The following is a 21,408-nucleotide window of genomic DNA, read 5'->3' as shown; positions in this document are numbered from 1 at the left end:
CAGCAAGGGCCGTACCAGGCGTTATGTGCCCTGAAGACCGATTTAAAGGCCTGAGCGTATCGAGGGCCTTCAATGAGGTCTGAGGGACCATAATGCCCAGTAAGGCCCGAGCTGCAGGTCTATAAAGCTATTAGAACACCCTTTGTATTTAATTCAATTAGAAAAAAAGCACAAATGACACATAACTGCTACAGAAATGAAGTATTTATTGGGAAAAGGGTTAGAGGTTGGAGCAGAAAGTATAAGGTGCTTCCCTAATGGTGTTTTCCTGGTTGTAGTTATTTTTCATGTGGTTGTTGGAGGTAATTAGCAGTGGGTGGGTGGAGTTTTTAATTGGGGTAAATGCAGGTGTGAGGTTTTCTTTTCTCCAGGCTTTTTTTTAAAAAAAAATATGCAAATGCGGGGCACAAGTAGTTACAAATTAGAAACAAACGATCAATGCTGCTTTTTAACAACATTTTGCATGTGGGTATTGCTTTGCTTAACAGCTGTCTTCTACTTACTTTTTGGTGCGTTTGCAGCATTGTGGGCAGCAGAAAGCGTTTCTTTTCTTTGTGTGAGGGGGCAGGGGCCACGTTATGCTGGGTTACAGAGCAGGTAGATCATGATTTATAGGGCGTTCGATCTGTGCCAAATGGCATTTCTTCAGTATAAAGTTGTGCTGTTGCGCACACGTTATGTGGGGACATTGGTAAGAGTGAAAACGAAAGTACATAGGAAGTTTACTTCCTTGAGGGGGCGGGGCCACACTAGACACTCCAACGGCAACACAGCCCACAGAACTTTAACTGTTTCAGTTCTGTGTGCCGTGTTCAATTACAGTTAATGCAAAGTGTGTTTTTTATGGGCGGCGGTGGCGAAGGTAAGCAGCCTCAATTAATTTACGGGCAATATTCAAACTGCGGGATATTCCAGTTCGTATAGCCCGCAGATTGACCAATAAGGTTAGTGGAAACACCACTAGGGTGTTCTAATAGTTAATACAGCTCCCATTTATTGCTCAGGTTTACCAAATGATGGAGAAGGTCCAAATTGAATTGTCGACCCATTCAATGGCACTGTTCTATACTCCATTGAGTAGTGGTCTGCAACCTTTGGCACCGCCAGATGTTTATAACTACACCTCCCACCATCCCTAGTCACCAAAGTAAATAATAAGGCATCATGGGAATCGTTGTCCAAAACATCTGCAGAGCCAATGGTTGCAGACCCCTGCAATAGAGAGTAGGCAATCAACTTAATATTCTTTCACTAGTGTTATAAATGCATCACCTGCAGACATGCATTGTGCCTGTAGAGTCATATTGTTTGTAAAATATCCTCTCAACATTTGCACTTGCCACAACACTGGCTAGTGATAGTGGACTCTTGGCGAGTAAGAACTGATGTGTTGTGGGTACGCAAAAAATTGAGGTGACGATATACTTTATGGCTGGCTAGTAGCTCACAAACTGAATTTTCTACCCTGTAGATTCCACAATAAGCCCTTTAGTTATCTTCTTGATTAGAACAATGTCTTAAGTAAATGCATCCTACATAGCTCATCCCTGCAATTTGCTTTCAGAAAGGTACTTCAGTCCCTCAAATCTTTTCTGCTCTTACCCCCCCTTACTACCTCGCCCTTCCCCTTACTATGCTAAATCGACTTTCAGCTTGTTCAGGGCTTAAATGAGTTTGTATACTTCTATATATCGGACACTGCAGTGGATATCAACATACTCGCCTGCGCATTTAATGGTACTTCTACACCTTTTGGTCCTAAAGATCTAATTTTAACTGAATCTCGAAAGACATCTGCGAGGATTCATGCCAATGCCTTTGAAAATGTTGGATGGGTTCGAATGGGGGCATCTAATAACTTGATCGTTTATAATGCGCACCACCACATTCTCAAAGCTTCTTAGCAATATAATGGCTGTTCAAGAGATTAGATCGTATTCGATTGGAAGCAAGAGGGTTCACCAGTCACAACGGTCTGGCTGAATGGAAAATGCGCACTTCTCAAATGCTCTGGCTCAGGCACCTCCCTTTATGGGTGGCTGTCACCAGAGCTGCTGAATGCTAAATAGTGCTGAGAGTGGGTAGGTTACTGGGTGAAAGGATACTAACAGGGTGTTCACACTACTGGATGGTAGTGATAGTAGGCAGGTGTTCAGTGAAAGAAAGAGTGCATTGTGTTTTGGCCGATTTTGAGCAAATTAGCTGTTGGATGGTAATGAAAGCAAGACGTTCTATCTGTGCTGGTTTGTACCAGGTAAGCAGAACCACACTGATAGTATGGACAGCACTCAGCACATTGTCAATACACAGCGTCTCACTCAAATAGAGTGCCGCCAAGCACTTATCACAGTGCTACCCACAATTCCTTACAGAGGCAATTTGGACCAACACTAAATTCCACTTGGCACACAAAACATCGGCCACTCAGCATACAAACCGTGTGCCACCCATAGCTCACAATCAGTGGCACTGTACTCAAGGGCAGTCCCTACATTACATAGGGCTACTCATCACAATACACAATGGGGTGAAAACACAAACACAGTGGCAAGCCAGTCAGTTCTCAAGAACAGTTTCTCACTGGTTGTAGAGTGCCTTTCATGCCTTAAACACACAGCTGTACTTTTATAATAAAGCAGACTCTATAAAAAGGTTGAGACACTTCCCATGTTTGTGTAGTATATCCTGCACAGACTATGTGCCTGTTATAGGTTTCTGATGCATTAAGATTTCCATCACATTATCGCACATTACCAATGCCCCTGTGATGTGCCATGCCTCCCTTGCACTAAAGTAGAAATGTCTGCTAGTTGTCCCACTAGCAGGAAATACTTCATTTAGCAGATTTGTTGCGAACATAAAACATGTAAAACAGAAAAATCTTAACCTTGATTGGAAACACATGTGGTGTTCCCCAGGGCTACAACCCTGCATCCTGGCTTTTCAACATCTTTGGCCCACCTTAGCTCTACCTTCTCCATCTATCAGTGTTATGCCGATGACATTCCGCTCTCCTTCAGGCTCCCCTCTCGCTCATTCCTGACTGTCTATCAGCGATGGTGCGCCTTCAACGATCTCTGCCTCAATCCTCCTCATTGGGACCGCTGCTCCCGCTTTCCCTCGCACTCTGGCCGCTCTCCTGGGGCCCTCTCCCTGCACCTTCCTGTGAGGCAGAAAACCTTGGGGTCATCTTTGACTCCACTCTCTCCTTCTCTCCTCACATCACAGACCTCTCTAAGAAGTCGAACCTCCTCATAGGTATTTTTTCCTTTTCTCACTTTCCCCCCAGAAGCTCTGTCTCCAGAGCACTTGTTCTCTCTAGGATGGACTACTGCAACAGCCTCTTCAACCTGCCCTCCTCTACACTCTGCCCCCTCTGCAACTAATCCATAACAGGACTGTGTGAGAAACCAGAGAGTATTCTCCCAGTAAAACCTTGAGAATCCCTTATTCAGGTGGCCAGGACATGGCTGCTGGATCCAGTTCCTGGGGTAGACCAGTGAGGTAGGAACACCTGGGTAAGGAAACCCGGGTTACATGTCTTTATCGAAACATTATATGAAGAATGCGCTTATAAAACCCATTTATAACAAAAACATTTACTGGGGCAGGAAGGATCCCCCCCAAACCCCCATTTCCCACCCCTAAATCCCCCCCAACCGTTAACTCTTTACCCCACCCCCAAGTGTATTCTTCATAAAATGTGTGGTATAAAAGAATATATATATATATATATATATATATATATATATATATATATATATATATATATATATATATATATATATATATTATATATGCTCATTCTTTATAACCTTTTTGTTATAAAGACTGCATACCGGAACCCAGGGTTAGGCTTGGGGGAATACCCCAGGTGAGACACGGTATGTTACTGGGGAAGACGTGGATGGAGAGATCCCTAAAACCTTGGTGGGCTGTGCCACAGTTGGCTCCCCTTTCGCCTATAAAACCTCCCGTATTAAAATCTACCAAACAAACCCCATCTGAAAAATCCCCTAAGAAAACGAACACTACTAGTGTTGAAAACCACATCTCCCAGAAACCCCGCTTTCTCGCTTTCTGCCCGAAAACTGTCAATCATTTTTTCACGTCCTTCTGATTATTCTTTTCCGAACACCCAGTCTATCCTGACAAAACACTACTGGTCGCAGAATCCCAGGTGTTCATTTCATGATTCCAGTTATTCCTGTATGCCTCACGAACCCAAACGATCCTGTCCCTCCGATTATCATTTTGTAAACTCCCCGTCAAATGTAACCAACAGCTTCCATTCTCACAAACTCTACAATACATACCCTTTTGAGATTCCCACAAACCCCAATACGTGGAAGAGAACCCAAGACCACGAACAATAACAGAAGTGACCTGCAGCAGATGTCAACGTACACGGGGAAAACCTATGCCGATAAGAAGGAGCGAGGGAAGTTCCAGCGCCCGTGGTACCGGCCTTGACTTCATAGAAGCCAACAGCCAAGCAGTTCATCACAGCTGGTGAGTCGAGGGGAAAACCGATAAGAACCGGGCTGTGACAAGTGAGAATCGCAAAGTGGCAAGTTATGAACCAAAGCTGATGAACTTTCAATGAACTGTTAAATGTGAAGGGGAGACCAGCTACAGAGGGAAAGCGGCACTGCGTGGGCGTTAACTTGAAAGACTCTGGTCAAGCACCATATGAGAGAAACTACAAGTACCAGAAGGTCATAGGAAGGCCGGCGAAATAGGTAAAAATTGTCAGATCGCCATACAATCGAAAGACTGATCTGCAAGCACTGTCAAAGAAAGGTAAGTGAATCCCAACGACATTGGACAAATGTGAATGTGAAGTAAAAGAAGGGGTTTGAGCCCAAACGAGGGAGATCCATGGGCGACGTTGTCACCCAAAGGTGATTGATAAAGGAACTGTGATATATTTTGGAATACGATTGAGAAGGGTCAGCACCCAGAAGAGGGGGACCCAGGGGTGAACCGATCACCCAGTGAACATTGGAAAAGAACGTTCATTTATTAAAGGAACCTTGTTTTGTCGTTTGAACACGTCAGTTCCTCGAAGGCAAGAGACTCCAGTGAAACGAGACTTGGCCATCGACGGCCCTGATAACTTAAAGCTCGAGGGTTGAAAGCTGAACTATCATCACGTGCCAGAAAAACCAGAGAGTGTGTCCTAAGAGCTGCCATTGGAACCGTCTTGTATTGGAGAAGCCAGAGACTGTACTGTGCTTCAAGCTCCCATCTTGCCCAGTGTCCAAAACGTGGGGAAGGGAGACCCAGGCTACTGCATCCTGACATAATATTGAAGAACACTTCTTTCTTGAGAACTATCCCACACCCCTTTTGTTATTAGTTGCAAGGTTTGGCAATAGGTTTCTTAGTATAGGCCCTTTTTGTTTTGACACAACGGCACTAGAACTGCCTTATTTTTCATTTGATGGTTGACGCTTGCTCCCATCTTAAGACTTTGGTTTAGATTAGGCGTTTTTCCAACCTGCGTACAGCATTTTATGGCTCAATAAACACCCTTGAACTGTGATCACTTGTGTCTGTCTTACTTTTTGTCACCATGAGTTCCTCACAACTGCAAGACTTGTCCTTGGCCTCAAGCCCAGGGATCGTATCTATCCAGCCCTGAAATCTCCACTGGCTCCAGGTGGCTGCAAGTATCAGGTTTAAGACCTTCTGCATTGTTCACAGGGCTTTCTGGGGCAGGGGCCTGCACTACATCCAACTCTCTCTTCCTAAACATCTTGCTTCTCCAGCCTTTTGCTCAGCTACCTCCAACTCTGATGGCCAGTCGCTTCTCCAGGCAGAGAGTGGGAGGTAGCTCTCTCTCCTCTGCAGGGGCCTCCCTTGGACCTCCTCAGGTTTCCGGAAGCAGCTCAAGACATTCCTTTTTGCTTCCGCTTTCTCTACTCTCCCTTGCTGACCCTACCTATCTGCTGCTCTGACTGGTCGCTTGGCTACCCTCAGAACCCAATGGGCACCAGGCTCCTCCAAGAGCTGTAAGCACCTGCACTGCCTGCGGGCCCCTGCACACTTGGGGGTTTGATCTGTAACCCTACAGTCCCCTGCCTCCTTGCACTACCCAGACAGCAATGCTGCCCTGATCATACTTCACCTTTTACCTCCCCCTGGCACTTCTCCTCTCCACCTGCACTTGCACAATCTGAATGACACAATGCCTAGTAATATCATTTGTTTCGTTCTTCCTAGGTCTCCCTACCTGTCTTATCGTGCCTAGAAACACTTGTGCTTTCTAAATGACTCATCATATCATATCATGCTTTGTGTTCTATGTGGCCTATAGCTCAGTGGGTTGGTCTTCGTGCTGCAGAAAGGTGTTGCACTTCACAGATCCGATTCCTGGTGTGAGGGAATTACCATTTGAGACTCCCAAAGGCATAGGTACAGCTCAATTTACAATTCTACGTTCAGTTTTCATATAGTTTAGAAAAAGCACATAAGACAGAGCGTTTGAGAAGTGCACAGATCCATCCAGATGCTGATGAATTCTTCATATTCCAATCGAACATGGCTAAATAACTTGAACTGCTATTACATTGCTAAGAAGCTTCAAGGCTGTGATGGTGGCCAGTATACAAAAATCTAGTTATTATATGCCCAGTTAGAAGCCCTCTGAGATTTTCAGAGGCATTGGCAGGGATCCTCCCAGACTCCATTCAATTCGTCACAAAGCCAACACCATTTTGGTTTTGCCAAGACTAACAATTGACCGAGGTATGCAATAATTTCTTAACTTCATTCGTTTATTGAGGGCCGAAACAACTGCTCTGGGCCAAATGTCTTAAGATGGCCCTTAGCACCTACACCAGAGTGAAATTTAGCTGCAATGTCAACATATATTGTGTGTATTTGCGTTGGATTTAAAAAGCGAATAGGACTTATTTTGTGGGAAGGACATTATCAAATTGATTTATAGTGGGTCTTCGACATACATTGTGGGCAGAATATTATTAAACTGATTTACAGTGGCAATGCTGGCATTTATAATGGCACAACATCTTCAAATTGATTTACAGTGGTAGTGTTGACATATATTGTGGGCACCGCATAAGATTTACAGTGGCAATGCTCACATACATACACAATTATCTGAGAAAATTTATGAAATGCTCCTGGTGACTAGTATATTTTTTTCACGTGCTACCCAATCTGAATTATTTAAAGTATATGGCTTTTTCTTTACCCAATTTTCTCAAAAATTGTGCTGTAAAAAGCACCATTTTATTTTTGAGTTGTGAGTTATAGTTAAAACAAGTTCAACCTTTTAAACAGTTCATTCAAATATAATACAAATTCAATTAAATGAATCACTAAACAAACTGATCATTAAAACATCAAACAATTCATTTATGATACGAACCAAACCTAAAGCACCATTTTAACCCATTTAAAAAAAAGTCGTCTTGGGGGAGCCCAACCCCTCCCCACCCTCTACGCTACTTGGAGTTCTCTTACAACGCTACGTCACTCATTGCAATTCAGAACGAACATTAATGTCCCTCCACTATTAATATTTACCACCCAACACAGTCCTTTAATCATTTAGTAATAGTGTTTGGGCACTAGGGTATACTAATCCACTTGCACACTAGTTTGTTGGTGTGTTTAGAGGTTCATTAGCTGTGAGGAGGTGTTGACCACACCTCTTGTCAGCACTAGAGTTAATTTGTACCTGGATACCTTGCTCTTGTTAAATAATTGTTATTCTTGACATCTTTGTTTGTGGTGGTGGTTAGGCAGAATCACCTGCAGTACCCTTTGGGAACACTACAGGCAATTAGGACTGCAAGTGTAAGCACAATTTCACCTTTGGTACAAGCCTGTACTACACAGTAAAGCGGCAGCAATGGCTGAGCAGGCAAACTTATCTCCAGAGTTTAAGTGAGCAGTAGAACAAGTTACACAAAGGACCAACCAATACAGTGATTCAAGTAAACACTTACTCAAGGTTTCTCAGTAAAGGAATATACATTTATTTACTCAATCATGTATAACATTACACTAGCACAAGCAGCTCAATATCACACACTAATACACCACAAAAATCCAACCAGTAAGTAACTAAACAAGTTTAGCTCAAAAATGAAGTGTGAGCAAAATGGCACTTTTGATACTTAGAAAGGGAGGGAAAAGACAAGGTTATAAGAATAGACAGCCCAAATACAATCATAGGCAGGGCAAAGGGTTCAAGTTAAATACAACCAGCAATTCTTCTCAATAGGCCTGGGCCAAAGTCAATGGTTCAGAGTATTTTGTATAGGATAGCACAGTTTTGGTATGTAACGGTTAAGTCTTTGCCACAGATTTTTAAAGGATTTGGCTAGGCAAAAAGTTTGACAAGCCTTTGTAGTTGAGGAAAGTTTGACACTTTCTCGATGGCCGAAAAGATTTCCGGACCGCGTTTGCACAGTACCTTTTAAATGAAGAAAGCTCTAGCTGAGGCAGTTGTTCCTGGCAGTTCAAGCAGATCTCGCTGTTCCTGAGCTTCAGTCGTGGGGAGAAGGAGGACGTCGGGAGGTTCCTGCACTGCGCAGGGAAGAGGCCAAAAGCTGTAGCAAGACGTCGGAATAAGGTGCGAGTGCCTTAAAGTCCCCTTGGTTTCCTTCCCTCTGGCTATCCAGTTTTCAACAGCACTCTGAAGAAAATTCGACCATACGGTGTCCAGGTGGCTTGCGAGTTGGTTGTTCCCACCAAACTCAAGGGAAGAAGTTAACCTTGAAGGGCTTCTCTGTCGACGGAGTTTCAGGCAATTGGGACCTGCACCAGGGCTTCACCGGTCGTCCAGGAGTTGCAGCAGTCCTCTTCCTTCCTCTCCTCTTCGGTTCCTTCGTTCCAGTGGTCGACTCTGCTTTCCAAGTCCCAGAGACCTGCTCTTAAACAGTTTTCCGCCCATTCATTGAGCCCGGCTGTCACTCACACAGCAGGGTGGCTTTCCTTGCCAGACAGCCAGCCGGCCAATCACACCAGAGTGCATTCAGGTCTCATAGGAGACTACGCACAGGGAGTTCCTGGCATCTCCCTCACATCCTGTCCACCCCAGACACTCTGGCACCAGAGGAGGGCTTCAGCACAGAAGCCCGCCAAAGGGCACGAACAAAGGGATCAAACCTGGTTTGGCGCGCAGAGACAAACAAGAAGGACTTTTCCTAAAAGAAATGGCGAAAAAAGATGACCGGAGTCTGTTTTTACAGATAGGTCTGGGGCGCCATATTGAAAAACATGGCTACCCCCCCGATTTTGAGCTACCGTTGTAAAATCACAGTAGTTGATCTAAACCACTGCCACCAGCCACTTAAAATAGGAAAGGGTAACATGTTACTGTTACATGAGTGTTTGGACTCAGGGGAAGTTAAGCAATCCGTCCAGCACTCTATAGTAAGATAGGGTGTGCTGAGTCAGTAAATTTAAAAGAGACTAGTAAAGTCAATTTAACTTTACATGCCCTGGGAGACAGTAGTCTGTCCCAGGAAAGGTATTGAAACCTTGGGGAGTCTGAAAGACACCCCTGTGCCACTGCACTGAAGGTGTTGTGTGACACACAGAAAATTATGATGCCATGGAGGTTGTTAAAAACTCCACTACCAAAGAACACAAAAGTAAAACACATTGAAAATGAAAAGTTCAAAGCCCCAAAATATAGCAAAAGAGCTGAAGGGCTCCAAGGTAGAGGGAATTTAGCACTTGTGTGAGAATTCTCCCGAAGAGTGGTATGTGTATATTTTATTATAATACTTGGTGGTCAACCGACACATGTTTCGACTTCTACGGATGACCCATATGGACATGATCATGGCAAATCACCTCAGGCTATCCAGCCAGACTCAGGCCCACCCGGGCAGATATCAATCCAACAGGACGGTAACTGCCCATAACAAACCTGCCAACCAGCAACCATGGAACACACGTCTTAGCCTTCATAAAGACGTCGTAGAGGTGAAACACACGTCGGCTGACCACCAAGTATGACAATAAAATATACACAAACCACCATGGTACCCCTGCCGCCCCGGACGTCTTCAAAAGGAATCCTCAACCACAGAACCCCAGCAACACGCGTCCTGAACCTAATGAATCTATCCCTTAAAAGAGGAATAATACCATCGTCCTTCAAATCAGCATACATCAAACCACTGATAAAGAGTCTGTAAAAAAATGTTACATTAAAACGTTTTAAAAACACCACCGATAAAAGGTCAGAAAGCACAGAAGACCCAAGCAACTACTACTGATATCCAACCTGCCCTACCCAGCGAAGATACTGCAGAACCACATCTACAAAAATCCATCTTAAACACGCTGAAACAAACAGAATACTCACCCTTTTCCCCACTAGCCCTGCCACCCCCATTTTATGCAGAGGCACACGGGCGCCAGGAGACTGCCCCTGGGCTGTAGCGGTGTGCGATTCAAATCAACTTAATATAACATAATGCCAGTAATGATACTATAAGAAAACATGTCCACCATGGCTCTGCCACACTCCTGTTGGCTTTGCCTTTAGAAATGTCTGGACACAACAAGAAAACATGTCCAAACTGGATGCTGTGAGACGCCTTCAGGTTTCTCACTCACTGGTCCAACACAAGAGTCAGGCAATTGCTGACAACTACCTGACTGCCCTTTCCCTTCCCCATAGGGATAAAAGGCATAGCACAGGAGCACACTGAGCAATGCTGAACCCACGAAGAAGCAGCTATTCCAGGACGGCAGTTCGAACGCAGGCGAAAGGCGGCGAGACCTGGAAGGACGTCAAGTAGGGAGTTGCCCTTGCCCTTTTCGATCTAGACGCACAAAGCCTCCGACAAAGTCCTTGACATATTGCAGAGGTTTTGGCGATTGAGAAATTGTGAACCCAACTGAGGGAATTGTGAAACAGGCGTTTGCACCCAGATGAGGGGATCGCCATGTGAACTGTGATTGTGAAACACGCACTTACAATTGCCATTTCCTAAAAGAGTGACCCAGCGCGACATTATCACCCTCCTTAAGTCTTTGTTTAAAATTGGCAAGTGCTGTGGAAAGTGTGAGCCCGGATGAGGTGACCTAATCAAACCTAGATGGTCGTTTAAAAAGATAGAGACTTTTCAATATTACAAACAAGGATATTGCGATTGAAAGACGGTAGTGAACCAGACTGAGGGGTGTCCACAGTGAGTGGTCTGAGCCCGATTGATTGAGGCTAACGAGTGAGAGAAGGATCAGAGCCCAGCTGAGGAGGATCCAAGGGCGAAAGGTAATCTCCCGATGGGAAGATTAGCAGAAGGAACTTTGTTTTGTTGTTTTGGCAATCAGGCCCTCTGAAGCAAGATACTTTGCATGAGAAGAGACTTGGGCACAGAAGCCCCGATATAGAGAAAAGGAACTGTAAGCTGGCGTCAGAGAAGCCCGGGAGTGTGCTGTGCTCAAGAGCGGTGCCTTTTCCCGTGCTTAAAATTGTGGGGAAGGGAGACCCTGTCCATAACATCCTGACATATCATTTTGTGAACACTTCCTTCGTTCCTTGTGAAACATTAACCCACACTATTTTGTTGCATAGCAGTAAGGATTGGCAATAGTTTTAGTATAGACCCTTTTTATTTGACTAGATCACTAGGATTATATTATTGTTATTATTATTTGATGATCGTAGCTTGCTTCCCTCTTAGATTTAGGTTTAGAACTGTGATAACTTGTGTCTGTCTTACTTTGACACCATGCCACTGCACAATGCAGGTCAGCCTAGATGCATAATAATGCTCATCGTGTTTTCTTTACCTTTGATGCCCAGTGAAAAAAAGCTACGCCACAGTAAGAAATGGTTTGACTGGCTGCCCTAAATGCCAGTCTAGACACATAACCCTCATCATGCTTTCTTGGTCATAAAATCCCAGTAAAAAAAAGAAATGTCATGCCACAGCAAAGAATGGCTAGATTGGGTGCAGTACAGCCACATAAAAGCACACATCCTTTCTTAAAAAAAAAAAACTGCATTTAGTACAGGTATCTATGATGGATACCCAGTAAAAAGTGCATGATTGGGATTCCAAGATGGCCACCGAGGGGAACGCAGTATGATCGTGGAGCTCTCATTCACCAGGGCCAAAGACAATAAAGATAGATTAAAAGAGCCTTCCCCAGGCAGCAATTTATCGATGTGGGCTGTGGTGGTGGAGTGCAGCAGCCGGATCGCTGGGGGACTTGATGCGTGTGTGCACCCTTCGTCTCCGCAAGGTCTGAGGCCCACCGGGATGGAATTGTGGAGCGGGGGCAAGCATCAGCGGGAAGATCGAGGCGGGACCGAGCTGCCCCCACGTTGGGGAATCAGCGTATCAGAGAGATCAGGAGGGACCATACCCGTAGCCCACTGTTGAGGGCTGTGCAGCGGAGAAGAGGCCCCGGAGTGGCCAAGAGGCCTGGGAGGGGCTGCACAGAGAAAGTCAAGGGGCACGAAGGCAGCGACCCCGAGAGGCTAAAGCTCCCTATCCACCCCCTTGTGGAGAGAACAATCACAGCTCAGCGCGCACCCTGGCCCAAGGAAAGGGTGCAAGCAGGCAGAGGCTGGCCAGTGCAGGCAGTGATCACCAGGTTTGAGCAGAGTGACGGTGAGGAGTAGAGGAGCGCGGCGAGAGGGCCCCTGCCCAAGCTTTGGAGCCAGCACTTTTCAGAGAAGGCCAGGGGAAGCCCTGTGGTGTTAGAGCCGGGCTGGCAGGAGGCCCATTTGAGGTACATTTTGGAGCTGCATATAGTGCCTCAGCCAGCGCACCCCCACTCAGAAGCACAGCAAGGGAGCAAGAGGCGCACCACACAAAGGAGACCGAGCCGGTGGGGCCCTGGCCTCCCTGGGCCAATCCTGAGGCTGAATAGAGGGCTAATGAGTCCATCTACATCTGTGGTGGGCAAGGAAGAATATGGGAGAGGCCATTTGGTCTGGCTCAGGACAGAGTGATCCTGGCGCCAAGGCCAGGAGGAGGGTCATTTGAAGCCCAAGGAGGACAGACAGTGGCTCACCTGTGCAGAGATATAGGGGCGTTTCAAACCCCCTGCACAGTGAAAGGCAGACCCACAAAGCAGCTGAGGGAGGAGGTTCCTACGCCCTGAAAAAGTGTGCAGAAGAGGTCCGAAGGGTGCGCTACAATATCAGGGAGAAGAGGAGAGTGTAGGGCCCCCACACCCCCCCATCTGACCTGCCTACGCACTTTGGCCAAAAACAAGGGGAAAGACATGCAAGCTGCCCCCAAGAAAAGACAGGAGGGCCATCTGCACAGACTCTGGCGCAGAGACAGCAAGGTACCGGTTGTGGGAGGAGAAGATTTGGGGGTGCTGGTAGGCACCGCAAGAGATTAAGTGGTCACTCAGGAGGTCATTTGCCAATGTCCCAATTGTTGCAAGAGGTGAAGGAGGACATAATGAAACTAGAGGAGCGAACCAATGCAGCAGAGAGCACCATACAAGAGGTTGCAGAGGACACAAGGAAGACCGACTAGCAATTAGCAAGGGTCACGCAGAACCTCGAGAGCCAGAGCGAACACTGAAAACCACCCGAGAAGAACTTCAGAATAAAGGGCCTCACTGAGGCAGACAAGGATATATGCACCATGGCACATCAAGTGTTTGCGGACATGCTGGAGATGGAAGACTGGTCAAAAGTAGAGCTGGACCGCATACACAGAGCGGGGCCAATAAGTGGAAAGCCAGGGGCCAGACCCAGAGATGTAGTGGTGGCCTTACACGAGTACGGGCAGAAGGAGAAGGTGCTGGCGGGTGCCATGAGGGCCAGATCAATCAGCTACAATGGCTCGGAAACTTTAGCTATTCCAGGACCTAGCCCAGACAACCCTGGTGAAGTGTAGGATGATGGCCCCCGTTGGTGCGCACCTTAATTGGAGCGGACATAAGCTATAAGTGGACCTTTCCCTTTCGACAACTGTGCAAATGGGGAGGGAAACAGCATCGGGTCACCACCTGCGAGGACGGTACGAGGGTACTGAAGATTGAGGACGAAGGGTGACCAAGGCAAGAACAAAGACCGGTGAGAAAACAGCTCAAGTAGTCAATGTGGGAGTGGAGACATTTTTTCGACAAGGGGCTAAAATAAACAGGGTCCAAGGGGCCAGGTTTAACCACCGACGAGGGGGCAGGAGTGGAAGGTGCCCACACGCCCAACGACACAGGGGCACCACACTGAGGGAAAAGGGGGGTTACAGGAAGGAAATGTTGTAGCCCACCTGGAGAGGTAGTTAGGGGAAAGGTACTGGGGGGGTGGGGTGGTACAGATGTCTTCGTTTATCTACATGGGTCAAGGAGGACCTGCACAGGTTTACTCTGGGTTGTTACAAGGGCTCAATTCCAGAGATGATGGGTCGGGGAGGAGCTAGAGGCTGGTTGAGCCAACCCTGATGGGGGGAGGTAGGCGAGGGGTAAGGGGTGACAGGAGAGGGGGATCCCAATGGCAGCCTCCCATCATTAGTGCGAGCTGCACAGTAAGACGACCATGGGAAAGAGGGAAGTGCTTCGGGGGTGACCTCCCTAAAACGTCAGGGGGCTTAATTCCATGGTTAAGAGAAGAAAGGTGGAACAGTTCTTGGGGCAGGGAAAGGCAGGAATTGTAGCCCTCCAAGAGACGCACGTTCGGAGGCGAGACAGGCATAAGCTGAAAATCTGTTCCAGTCAACGCCCCAGGGAAGATGGGGGAGGGGAGTTGCTATTCAGGACATCCCAGGCTTCCAGGTCATAGCTACAGAGGGGGACACAGATGGTAGGCATCTGGTGGCATCTTTCCAATGGGAGAGGGGGACATATACAGTGGCAGCAATCTACGCCCCCAATAAGGGATGGGTTCTTGCGGGTGACTGACCAAATTGGAGACTTTTGCCAAAGAGCAGATAATATTGGTAGACAACTTTAATCTGGCATGGGACCCAAGAAAAGACAGGAGCGCAAGGGTGTTCCACAACCAGGTGGCGCCATCTGCCTGCTTGAACGAATACATGGCCCAATTGGCGTTGGTAGATGGCTGGAGGGAACTGAGGTGGGTGGGGAAGCTACACATTTAATTCTCACATAGATCCTACTCAGGATAGATTACTACTGGATTTCGAGGTCACTATTGGGTAGGGTCACAGGGGTAGAGTTAGGAGTGATTGCCCTGTCAGACCATGCACCCATAACGATTACCTTAAATATGGGGCAGAACGAACCAGGCCTATGGTGGTGGAGGTTCCCTAGTCACATCCTTAAGGATGGAGTCCTATGTGAGGACATAAAAAATACAATCTTGGGAAAAAAGTCCTCATTTTCGGCCACTCGCAATTCAAAGGTTGACATTTTTGTACGATTCTGTAAGAGCTAACTGCCGAACTCCCTCCTTGCGCCTGCTAATCAATGGGCAACTTTCCCAGAGGATCGCAGTCTCAAGGCACTAAGCAGGGTTGCCTGCTCCCCCCGCTCCTATACGCCATCCACCTGGAGCCGCTCGGATATTAGAGAGATTCCCTTTGGGGGTGAGGAGCATAGAGCCGCAGCATTTGCTGATGACATGCTCCTCTTGATCACAGAACCAGAAACCGCATTTCCCGGGACCACACAGGAACTTCTTCTCTTTGGGGGAAGTGGCAGTGTTAAAAAGAAATGCACAAAAGTCTGTTTTTCAAAGCAACCGCCCACTCAGAAAAGGTTCAGGAATTGCAGGGTATAGTACCCTATAGATGGGCAGAAACCGGCATTAGGTATTTGGGGGTCCAGATTACTGGTTCTCTGGGTGCCCTTTACCTGCTAACTACCCGCCTTTAGAGGAAAAGCTGCACCGGCTGCTGATGGAATCGGTGCCCTTATCAATATCCTGTGTGGGGAGGATACATATCCTTAAAATGGCGATTTTGCCAAACAAAAATCCTGTACTATTTCAAGGCCCTGCCAGTGGGGATGCCCCAAGGTTTCTTCGAGACCCTTTGGAACCGCAAGAGACTCAGGTTAGCTATGCAGATGCTAATGTCTCCCAGTAGCAATGGAAGGCTGTGAGCGACAAACTTCTGCCTCCATTTCCTTGCGGCTCAAATCAGATTGATCCGGGATTGGTTCAGGGGCGATCACAGAAGGTCTGGTGTTGAATGAAGAAAGCAGTGGTGGGTCCACCGCTGGACGAAGTGTTGTGGCGACCCAAAGTGGATAGACCTGCAAACATGTACCGTAGCAGGATAGAGGCCCTAGTGAGGAACTCATGGATGAGCTGGTGCCGACAATGAATTTGATCACCTTCACAGGAAGCTCGGAGGATATATGGCTGAAGTTTCTAGGGGTGGCGAGGACTATTGTGGGGGGGGGGGTTCTCAAACGGTTCAAGGGCCCGTGCAATAGTTGGTGAGAGAGCTGGCCGGGACCCATCTACAGAGTTTATGGAGTCAGGGCTGGAACAAGAGTGGGTGCGTTGTTGGTTACAGGTGTTGGGATTGAGGAGAGGGGGAGGGGGGAGGTGGGTTACAGGTGTTCTTATTGTTGAAAATGCAATGAAATACATTTCATTTGTTAAATTGCATTGTTACTGAGCTGCTCTCACAAGCCACAATCAGCTTCCTGGCCTAGCACAAACACACCAACGCACACTTATTTTGACTCAGCATTCACTCGCTCATTGCATGAGAAGACCAGACGTGACCTTCCCATACATTTTATATCCCCCTGCACCATTTCCATATAGGCACAGGGAAACGTTTCCCCCCCCCCCCCTGTGCTTTGAAAAGTGCACCACTTTGGAAAATCGGGATTTACTTGAAAATGCCCAGAACCCCCTTTCCACCCTCTGCCTTGCGGAGTTGTGCATTTGGGCGAAAAGAGCACCTCAATGTGCGCAACTATGATGTATACATTTAAAGGTCCTTGGTGCATAACGGTTCACCAACTTTTTGGCACAAGTGAAGTGATTGAGCATCCCATCAATTGCACCAAACACATTTTGAAAACCTTGGCAGGATGATTTATCCCTACTGATCACTTCTTTACACTGTACGTACATTCGGGGGATCAGAGGGGAATTAGGAATGGGAAAGGACACGAGAAGGAAAGGGTGCATGTGGGTTTTACGGTTTCTGCCGTCATTAACACGAAATTTGCTCATGAGCAGGTATTGTGTTACATACCATTAGCTCCAGAGCGACTGGAATCGTTAGACCCACAGTACGTACTGTACATGCCATCATTCAGGTATTCTGTCATATGTAACAAATTAGCAGGTACTGTATCAAACGTCATTAGCTCCAGGGCAGGTACTGTGTTTGAAATCGGTATCCCAGATCCAGTACTGTGCCTGTAATTATTTGCCCTAGGGCAGGTATTGTCGGATGTAGCCTATGAGCAGGTACGTACTTTATCGGAGGTCATTAGCTCCAGAACAGGTATTGTGTCTGCAGTGTGTGAAACCAGAAAGTGCCTCACCCGGTAGTCCCCGGGGATTTGTCATCCAGGTGGCCAAGACACGGCCATCGCTTTTGGATCCAGTTCCTGGGGGTGGACCAATGCAGGAGGATCACCTGGGTGAGGGGTGTTCAGGGAGTGGGACACTGGATGGCGAGACGCGGTATCCCCTTCCCTGTTACACCTTTACCCCATCCTACCAGGGAGGATATTTAGGAACTGAACCCCCCTCCCCCTTTTACAACACAGACTTTTTCACAGAGAGCTTGCTATGAGAGACAACAAATTTAACACCCGAGCCGTATACCAGACGTGTCCCAATACAATGGTCAGGCAATTACTGACCATCACACACACCTGACTTCCATCACACTTCCCCACACGGATAAAAGTTGGAGCACCGAGAGCACACTTTGAGCGAGGCAAAGCAACAAGGAAAAAGCAGTTAGAAGATGGCAGTTTAACACGAGGAGAAAGATAGCGAAAGAGGCTTGCAAGGAAGGAAGTTCCCTTGACCTTTTTGACAAGAAACAGTTACTTTCATGAAGACTCGAGAATAAAAAGCGTAAGACCAAGAAACCAGGCTGAAGAATCCTGTATTGTGTGTCAGAGGTACCCTTGGCCCTCCCGCGTCTATAATCAAGGCGGGAGAACCGCCAGCTGCCGTACTGTCCTTGGCTCCAACAACAAAGCAGCATCAGTGATATCAACACAGCCGGTGATTTGGGGAGACCGATACAAGACTGGTCTGTGTTGAAGCAAAGGTAAGGATTGGCAATAGGTTTATTAGTATAGGCTCTTTAATTTAGACAAGACACCACTAGGACTGTTATCTTTATTTTGATAGTCGTAGCTTGCTCAAATCTTTAGATTTAGGTTTAGATATGCGCTTTTCAAACCCAATTGAAGTTCAATAAACATCCTTGAACTGTGGTCACTTGTGTCCGTCTTAATGTTGATACCATGCCTTCCTTACAGCACTCATTTACTCCAGCAATACTCATCTAGGGTTTTTACACTCTTCTACTGGTCTCTGGGGAAGAGTGTAGAGTCTCCAGATGGCCCACTGCAAGGTACTTCTGTGCTGATAGAAAGGAAAGTTGCAGATCAGGTTTCTGGTCCACTTCCAGACTTGCTAATGGTGCGCATCGTTATTAGTCACGACCCCATTGCGGCGAACATTATCAATAACAGAACACCTTCTCCTCCCACACCTCAAGGGGTAGCGCAGCGGCCACACCACTCTGGCAAATACCTGGTCCATTAAGCAATATTCAGCCAGATTACAGTTCAATTGGCAAAACTAATTAAGACACCCCCAGCTCTCAGGGTGGGACCGGCCGCCTAACGGAATGTTTGTGCTCTCAAAAGGTTGTTGATGAAGGCTGCAGCAGCAAATATGGCTATGAAGGGTAATAAAGGCCAAACAACTCGAAAGAAAACTACAGCTATTTTACTTGCAAAAAACAATATTGCCTGTTAACCTCGGTTGCTTAGTCTTGACTAAACAAACCACTGCAGAATCGGTCCAATTTATTGAAAAAACTAGATTACCAGTCTCCAGCTTGCAAAAATGTGGGCGACATGAGTGAGCCTCGAGGAAAAGGTGGCGGGGATCCAATGACATCATCCTCTGGGTTTTCCTCTGGCAAATGTAGGCAGGCATGGCTCCAGCAACCATTAGCACTAGAGAAGGTAATGCTCGGATTACTTACAGGTAATCATTACACCTAGTCCTACTCTTCCTCGTCACAGTACTAACCTCGTGAGGCCCCTGCCTCCAACACAGGACCTTCTTCTATTTCATATAACTCCTCCTCCTAAACCACGGCATCCAGTTTAACATATCCAAGCCGGAGCATGGGACCTTCCCAGCAGGGATGGAGAGCAGAGTTGTTAGTGCTGTGACGAGGAAGAGTAGCACTAAGAGTAACAGTAAGTAATCAGAGCATTACCTCCACGTCCACTCTTCCTCGCCCCAGTACTTAGCTCATGAGGCATACCACAGCAGTAACAGGGAGAGGTCCCAATGAGACAGAGCCAGAAAGTGCAGAACAAAAACTCACACCTTTAATAACTCCAAACTCACATCCCAACAGACAAAACCCCAACCCCGAAGGAACCATCCCAGAGTGGGAGACATTCAACCGATAGTGGTAGACGAAAGTGCTCTGATCCGCCCAGGTGGCCGCCCTACAATTCTCGTGTAGAGAAACCACCCTAGCATCCGCCCAGGAAGCAGCCAAACCCCTGGTAGAGTGTCCCTAAACGTGGGCGGGCACAGGCAGTCTAGAATCACATAGGCCATGGAGACAACAGCACGGATCCACCGGCTAATGGATACCACAGATGCCTTTCGTCCCTCACCAGCAGGGCCAAAAGTAACCAAGAGACTATCAGACTGCCGGAAGGGGGAAGTCGGAGCCAAATACTCCAGAACTACCCGCCGTACATCAATGGCATGCCAAGCCACCTCTACCGGCGTTTGTGGATCCTGACAAATGCAAGGCAAACCAGATCCTGAGAGGTGTGTAACTGAGACACAACTTTATGCAGGAACTTCAGATTACACCACAAAACCACAGAGTCTGGTAGAACCCTTAGGAAAGGGGGAGGACACAAAAGAGCCCCAATCTCCCCCAGCCTACGGGCAGACGTGATAGCGATAAGGAAAGCAGTCTTTAATGTAAGGTGCTTGATGTCAATCACAGAAAGGGGCTCAAAAGGTGGCCCCTGAAGGAACTGCAAGACAAGAGGGAGATCCCAAGGGGGAAGACCTTTATAAGTACAAGGACGGGACGAAGAGAGACCCCGAAGCAACCTCCCCACCAAGACCTCCCCATCCAGGTGGCCATCAAGAGTCCCACAAGAGGAATTTAATGGAGGTCCATTGGGAGTGGAGATAGCTAGGCCCTTGTCAAAACACTCCTGGAGGAACTGGAGAATAGCGGACAGACCACAAAGCGGGGCTGGGGGGGATCCCAGACCACCCACACCAATGCCGGAAGTGGCCCCAGTGTCTGTCATACGCCTTCAGAGTAGAAGGTCTACGAGCACTAATGATAGTCTCGATCACAGGACTCGAAAAACCCTGGGATATCAACCGAGGCCGTGCAATAGCCATACCACCCATTGAATCTGTCGGACCCCAGACCCGCCTGCAGGGCACAATGCCACTTTGGAATCAACCAAAGATCCTGGGACTGAAGTTCCAACAGGGAGGGGAACCAGCTCCAGTGGGGCCATAACGGAGCAACCAACACAGTCGACCTGCTCTCCCTGATGCGCTGAACCACACAGGGAAGAAGGGGAAGAGAGGGAATCCACTCAAACAATGTCCAACCGCCTGACATGAGAGGCCACCAGGGACAACAGATGCGACTCCCCCCAGGAACCTATCCGAGCTGCCAGAGCAATTAAGGAGATCCCTGACCCCCTTCTGGTGGTTGACATATGCCAATGCTGTGGTATTGTCCATCCGGACTACACTGCCTGGCCTTCCAGAAACACCCTGAAGTATACCAGGGCCCACAACTCTCTCCAATTGGATGAACGACGGCCCTCCACTGGACGGCCCTCCACTGGAGCCCACAACTCCTGGGCCAAGAGGAGGCCCAACGTGGCTCCCCCCAACAGCTTCCGCTAGCGTCTGTAGTAAGAGTGGTCAACGGAGGACAGACCAGGGACGCCCCTTCCCAGAGATTCGGAACACGCAACCACCACAGTAAGGAGGCCCTCAGAGCCGGAGACACTGGGATCAAGGCCTTGTAAGCTTGAGAAGCCGGGAGCCAGTTGGAGAGTAGGTAACACACCAGAGGACGTAGATGAAGACGAGCCCAAGGAACCAGAAACACACAAGATGCCATGTGCCCGTGAAGCATGAGCAACAGGCGAGCCGTGACACACCTCCTCCTGAGAACCCTGCCCAAAACAGACGATGGACCCTCTCTTGGGACAGAAAACCCCATCCTGGTGCAAATCTGA

At 47.6% G+C, this 21,408-nt stretch overlaps 1 protein-coding gene across 3 annotated transcripts in view; it reads right to left on the bottom strand.

Moving 5' to 3' along the window:
* SUPT7L (SPT7 like, STAGA complex subunit gamma) overlaps positions 1-21,408 on the bottom strand; it is a 138,253-nt gene that overhangs the window by 112,643 nt on the left and 4,202 nt on the right. Inside the window, exon 1 of one of the 3 annotated variants that reach the window (XM_069608738.1) lies at positions 504-695. The exons of the other annotated variants lie outside the window; for them this stretch is intronic. The gene's annotated coding sequence lies outside the window, so the exon portion shown is untranslated. Of the gene's footprint in view, positions 1-503; positions 696-21,408 lie in introns of those variants that run through there. 3 annotated transcript variants of the gene reach the window in all.

The sequence above is a fragment of the Ambystoma mexicanum genome, chromosome 4q (genome assembly GCF_040938575.1).
Source record: "Ambystoma mexicanum isolate Mex_15411 chromosome 4q, UKY_AmexF1_1, whole genome shotgun sequence".
Lineage (NCBI taxonomy): Eukaryota > Metazoa > Chordata > Amphibia > Caudata > Ambystomatidae > Ambystoma > Ambystoma mexicanum.
Note: the sequence above shows the minus strand (reverse complement) of the source record. Positions and strands in the feature narration are given on the sequence as shown.